This window comes from Mirounga leonina, unplaced genomic scaffold, assembly GCF_011800145.1.
Source record: "Mirounga leonina isolate KUSES-001 unplaced genomic scaffold, KU_Mleo_1.0 Mir_200, whole genome shotgun sequence".
Lineage (NCBI taxonomy): Eukaryota > Metazoa > Chordata > Mammalia > Carnivora > Phocidae > Mirounga > Mirounga leonina.
The window spans coordinates 23,096,622-23,102,836 of NW_023270503.1; positions in this window are offsets into that span (position 1 = coordinate 23,096,622).

Below are 6,215 nucleotides of genomic sequence, written 5' to 3' on the forward strand. Positions count from 1 at the left end.
GCTTTCCCTTTTCTTTCTAGCAAGAACACAGGCTCATAATCTTGTCCGGAAACTCTTGACCAGATGCATTTCAGAATCGAGAGTAACACTCCCATAAGGTCTGGGGCAGCTCCTAGTAACCCAACATTGATATTTCGACAGCAAAGTGTGTGAATATTCATGATAATTTGGGTACATTTATGAATATTCAAACTACGTCAAATAACCTCACTCTGTGTTATATTTTGCTGCCCAAACTGGTTTTTAGAAGAAAAGTCCATTTTTCACTGCTTCCTGAATTTTCCAATAAGGGACCATGGACTTGAATGGGAAATAGCCAACACTTATTGAGGCTAAAAATTTGTTTCTTTAGCTGACATTCATTGAGTGCTTAATATGTGCCAAACACTTTGTATACGTTGTCTTATTTATTCCTTTCAACGACCCTATTATTAGTCCATTCTGCCAGATGGAAAAACAGAAGCTAACCCGGGTCACACTGAGTGCAAGCAACATTTGGGGCTGTAAGCCAAATCTGTCTGACTCCAGAGAAAAAGTTCTGACCACTGTGTGATGCTGTCACAGCCTGGAGCTCTCCCACACTTACCGAATTTTACTTCATGTGGTCCTTCATTACCTGTGGCTCCCAACCCCTATCCCACAACACACAGACACACACACACACACACTTGGGGCTCTTGAGTATGTACTTTCTGTGAATCCAGCAGAGGGCCTGATACAGTTGAGGTGCTTAACATGAAGTAAAATGAATCAACACAATGTTTTATATAGATTTCATGTTTTGTTGGTATAGCGTTCTATCACTCTATAATGAGGATACCGGAATATCAGTGAAAGGATACACAAAAAACTGGTAATAGTGGTTGCCTCTGGATGGTTTGATCGCTGACAAGGTGGGCCAAAGGGTGTGTATGTATGTGTACCTTTTTAATATTGTACTGTGCATCTATTGCCTATTCAGAGTAGGTTATATTCATTTTTAAAGGACTCTGGAATTTTGTTTGGGTATTATTTATTTAGTAAGGTGGTCAAAAGTCAATTCACTGATAACCTCACACAAAGAACACTGTTCCATTGCTCCTCCATGGCTCTAGTCTGCAGAGGCCCAAAGATGGCCCATGGGGGAGAGGAATCCTCCGTGTGGTCCTCCCTTTACTACTGGACTATTGTTTTCAGCGGACATAAAACACTTACCTTGGATCCAGAAGAGTTTCCAGCTTTTGATCTGTACCACTCTACAAATAGCCTCTTTGAGCCTATTTCTGCATCCATAGAATGGTGCTAATTCTTACCTCTTAGGGTTTTTCTGAGGATTAAGTGTGACAATTCCACAAGTGCTTTGTAGAGTGGCAAGCACTGTCCAAATAATTGGCATCCCACTTGCCCATGTACTGTCTCTCCTCCAGGCCTTTGCTCTTACTTTCTCTACCTGGAATACTCTTTCCCTCTACTCTACCAGGGGAAATCCTAGTTATTGAAACTCTGAGCCTCTATTCCTCATCAGTAATATTGGTAAAACGGAAGTAGCTATAAAGAAGAGCTAATGTGGGGCGCCTGGGTGGCTCAGTTGGTTAAGCGGCCAGCTTTTGATTTTGGCTCAGGTCATGATCTTGGGGTCCTGGGATCGATCCCCACGTCGGGCTCCACACTCAGCGGGAAGTCTTCTTCAGCATTCTTCCTCCCTTTCCCTCCGCCCCTCCCCCCAACTCACGTGCTCTCTCTAAAGTAAATAAATGGATCTTTTTTAAAAAGAGAGATAATGTGATAATGAATGTGCACAATACCTGGTCAGAGTAAATGTTCAATAATTATTAACTCTTATTATTCCTACTCATCTTCAAGGCAGGCTGAAATACTACTTTCTCTGCCAAGCCGTAGCACCTCCAGGTGTATTCTTATTATTACTATTAGTCATTTAATTTACTCCATCCTTGTATAATTCATACCTTTATTGTAGCACATACTACTTTTTATTTTACTGGTTTGGTTACTCATCTGTCTAGCTACTACGTGCGACATACTCTAGGGCAGAAAACATGGAGCACCAATCTTGTATCTCTAGGAACTGACATTCAGTGAGTGCTGCAGACATGGTGAACAGGGCAGAAATGAGGACGTGGTAGCCAGCTGTCCTTCCCCTGGCCATGGATCTCTAGAGTTTCAGCTCCTCCTCCTCCTCAGATATGCCTGTTTTTCTTTCCAAAGGGCTGAGCCAGGCTTGCACAAGAAATCTGCAAGTCAAGGCCCAAAGGGACGTAGAGCACGTAGAGCACGGTAGCTGCTGAAAGGACCAGCTCACCACCTTCCAAGGGAGCTCCAAGAAGCCTCTAAGCTGGGAAGAGGAAGGGCCAAGGAGAGGCCAGCAGCAGTGTTATAAGTTGGCATTACTTAGTCCAGTGTTTACTGACTTTTTCAAGGCAACACCTGGCTGCTTTTCTGGCCGCTTGGCTAGAGGGCAAGAGTGTGCCTTCTGGAGCCTCTCCCATGTCCTCTGGGGATGGATGACACAACTAAGCGGTCTTCCTACAGGAATTTGGATCCAAGCCTCTCTCTCCTCCACAGCACTGGACTGCCCTGCATTGAGCCATCTCTTAGTGCAACAAAGTTTGGTAGCACCTTGCTCATGGCAACTAGGCAAGTGTCCTCCCCCAAGGACAGAGGCCAGCAAGTATCCTAGAGTTCAGGTCACTGCTGCGCCTCAACTCTAAAAAGAGAAATCATGAAGATCTTTTTCCCCTTCCCCAAAGTTCTGTGTCCCTCAGGAGCAGTCCTTCCCCTACATGGCCCAGCCTTTTGTCCTGGGCTCAATGCTAGGGATAGATGAAGAGTTCCCATCCAGGTCATAACTCCTGGACTGAAAGGAAAAATCAGAACTTGGACTGGGGTTTTGAGGCTTCTGATTGCAAATAGTAATAGCTATATTAAAGAAAATTTTTAAAAAGATTTAATTTCTTTAAAGTAATCTCCACACCCAACGTGGGGCTCAAACTCACAACCCGAGATCAAGTTGCATTCTCTTCCAACTGAGCCAGCCAGGTACCCCCTTAAAAAATTCAGTAATACACGTGTTATTACATCTCTCTGAATACATTCTCACATTACATGTATCTCATTAATACCACAATGCATATATTACATGTATTATCATTATTTGCATATATTTACCTATATTACCTCATTTTGTTGTCCCAACCACTGTGAGTTGTTTTTATCCCCATTTTAGAGATGAGAAATTTGAGTCTCAGGAAAGAAAATTACTCAGTTAGGAAGTGGCAGGGATGGTGTTTACATTCCCCTTTATCTTTGCTACCATGCTGAACTCTTAAGGAGTGGTTACTAAATTGTTTTTGGTCACTAACTCTGAGTGTATAATGAAAACAATGGATCCTCGCCCAAGAATAATACACCTCTGTATCTAGTCATAAGTATTTTGCACTAGCAAGATGGTTCTACCCTCGACTGTAGACCCTAAAGAATCTCAATGGTAATGGACTAACTAGCCTTGTTGGGGGTGGGGCAGCATTCTCCCCTGACTCTCTAGGGTTCCCTAGGCCCAACTACATTCCCAACCTTGCTGATTTGGATTTTAATCCAAATTAAGTCCAGCAATTCCAAGGCTGTTTGGAGCTCATGATCAAGAGAAATTCTTGCCAGCCCCTTGGCAAAAACTAGGTTCCTCAGGGCACCTGGGTGGCTCAGTCGTTGAGCGTCTGCCTTCGGCTCAGGTCATGATCCCAGGGTCCTGGGATGGAGCCCCACATCGGGCTCCCTGCTCCACGGGGAGCCTGCTTCTCCCTCTCCCATTCCCCCTGCTTGTGATCCCTCTCTCGCTGTGTCTCTCTCTGTCAAATAAATAAAATCTTGAAAAAAAAAGAAAAACAAAAAAAACTAGGTTCCTGGAGCTTCACAGGAAGTAAAGGGAATCACCTTCCCTGGAGGCTGCTCCTTGATTTACCATTAGAGGGGAGTGACCCAGCGAGGATGCCAGCCTGACATCCCAAAGGGTACCACATTCCGTTTTCGTAACTTTACTGTTAATCCATTGCTCCCTTGGAGATACCAAGTTCCATTCTTTCTCTTTGGCCCGAGGATTCCTGGGCTCTGCTTCAGGTTCTACCACTGGCTTACTGTGGACAACCCTGAGAATTACTTAGGGTAAAGAGGACAAGCAGCAGATTATGGTAGACCAGTAGTTCTAAACTGGAAGGGAGTTTTTTTTTTTCCCCCCAGACAGGAGACATCTGGTGTTTGGCAACTGGTTGTCACAACTTGGGGGTGGGGAGGTGGCTGCCCGCATCTAGTGTGTAGAGCCCAGGGATGCTGCCAAACACCAGACAATGCACAGGACAACCTACCGCAACAATGGATTATCTAGCTCCAGATGTGCCAAGGTTGAAAAATCCTGTGGTACAAGACCGTGATTGTTGAATGAATGTTAGATGGACTTGGGACTGGAATTGTTGGCCTGCTGTGTGCTATCGGGCCTGTCAGTGAACGTGTGTGGAGCTTACGTGAGTCAGCAGTGATAAGAACACAGGTTCCAGAGTTTGAATTCCAGCTTTACTAATCAGCTGTGTGACCTTCATAGGTTGCCTCACCTCTCTGAGCCTCTTTTTCCTTGACTATAAAATGACTTATTTCATAGGGATGTTGGAAGCTATTCACAGAAAATGCTTAGCACTGTGCCTGACCCACAAGTGCTCAAGTGTGAGCTGAGGTTATTACCACACTGGCTTCCTTGCTTTTCCTCACCTACAGCACATAGTTTTTGTACCCACATATTCAATTTGTGACACTGTTCAAGGTTTCCACTCTCTTAATGTCCGAAACTCCTTAAGGGCAGGATCTTAGATTTCTTTGCCTTCCCCGAGACTACTAGGAGGATTCTTGGCACCTAAATACTTGCAGACTGCCCTTACTTACGTTGCATGTAAATTCAATCCATTCTTATTAAGTCACAGTTTTTGGTGTTTTAACCCTCTTTGCTAGCTGCCCTTCAGCTGGATAGGGATATTCTTAGTTTCGCGAGGTATGTTTTCACAAAATGGGTCCCACTTTTACTCCTTTTGAAACCATCCAATTTGAGACAGATTGTGTTAACCAGCACCTCTGTGTTCATTCTGTCATGGTTTGCTGGTGCTAGGGCTTAGAGAAGCACGGCTGTGGATATATCAGCCTAGCGCTCTCTTCCCTGGGTTACCAGTTGCACGTTAGCCACGTTGGGGAAGCCTGCTGCGCACAGACCGAGACCACAAGGAAGATGCTGTGCAAGGCTCTCTATGCAATCCACTAGTTGGTTCAACCAAAAAAACCTCACCCTTTTTATCCCTAGCAAGGCTAAGATTGTAAATTCTCCAAAAACAGGAACTGTACCTCATCTGCTTTATTCTAGAACATTGAGACACTCTAAAAAAGTGTCTTTCATTCTTTCATCTAAGAAAGAAAATGACACAAGTGGGGCTAAATGCAGGCAGATGAAGGCCCACCTCCATTTCCAACCGGCTCCATCACTTCTTTGGCACTGTTTTCCTATCTGTGCCACCCTACTCGTGGGCCATCACAGCAGCTAATGGGGCAGGCTGGCCTGAGGTGGAATCCCCAATTCTCCCACTTCCAGCTCTGTGATGGCGGGCAAGTTATTTTGCTGCCCTAAGCCTTGGTCTCCTCATTTGCAAAATGGGTATAAACCATTGTACTGCTAGTTCATAAGGTTGTTGAAATAACAAATGTAAAACAGAGCTTGGTGCAAATTAAGCCCCTTAAGAATGGCACATTATGGGGTGACTGTGTGGCTCAGTCGTTAAGCGTCTGCCTTCAGCTCAGGTCATGATCCCAGGGTCCTGGGATCGAGTCCTACATCGGGCTCCCTCCTCGGGGGGAAGCCTGCTTCTCCCTCTCCCACTCCCGCTGCTTGTGTTCCCGCTCTCGCTATCTCTGTCTCTGTCAAATAAATAAATAAAATCTTTAAAAAAAAAAAGAAAAAAGAATGGCACATTATTATTCTACTAAATTCTAAGGGGAAAAAAGCACCAATTATCATTACTTAGACAAATCCATGCTCCCTCTGGGAAATAAAGGGAGCCCTCCATGTTCTCAGTGCTACTTCCCAGCCCCGAGGAGTTCCAAACCATGGCTGACCCATTCCCACTTCCCTTGTCCCACCTTTCCACCAAGGCCCTCCGCAGGGGCAAAGGACAGAGGCGCAGGCATATGGG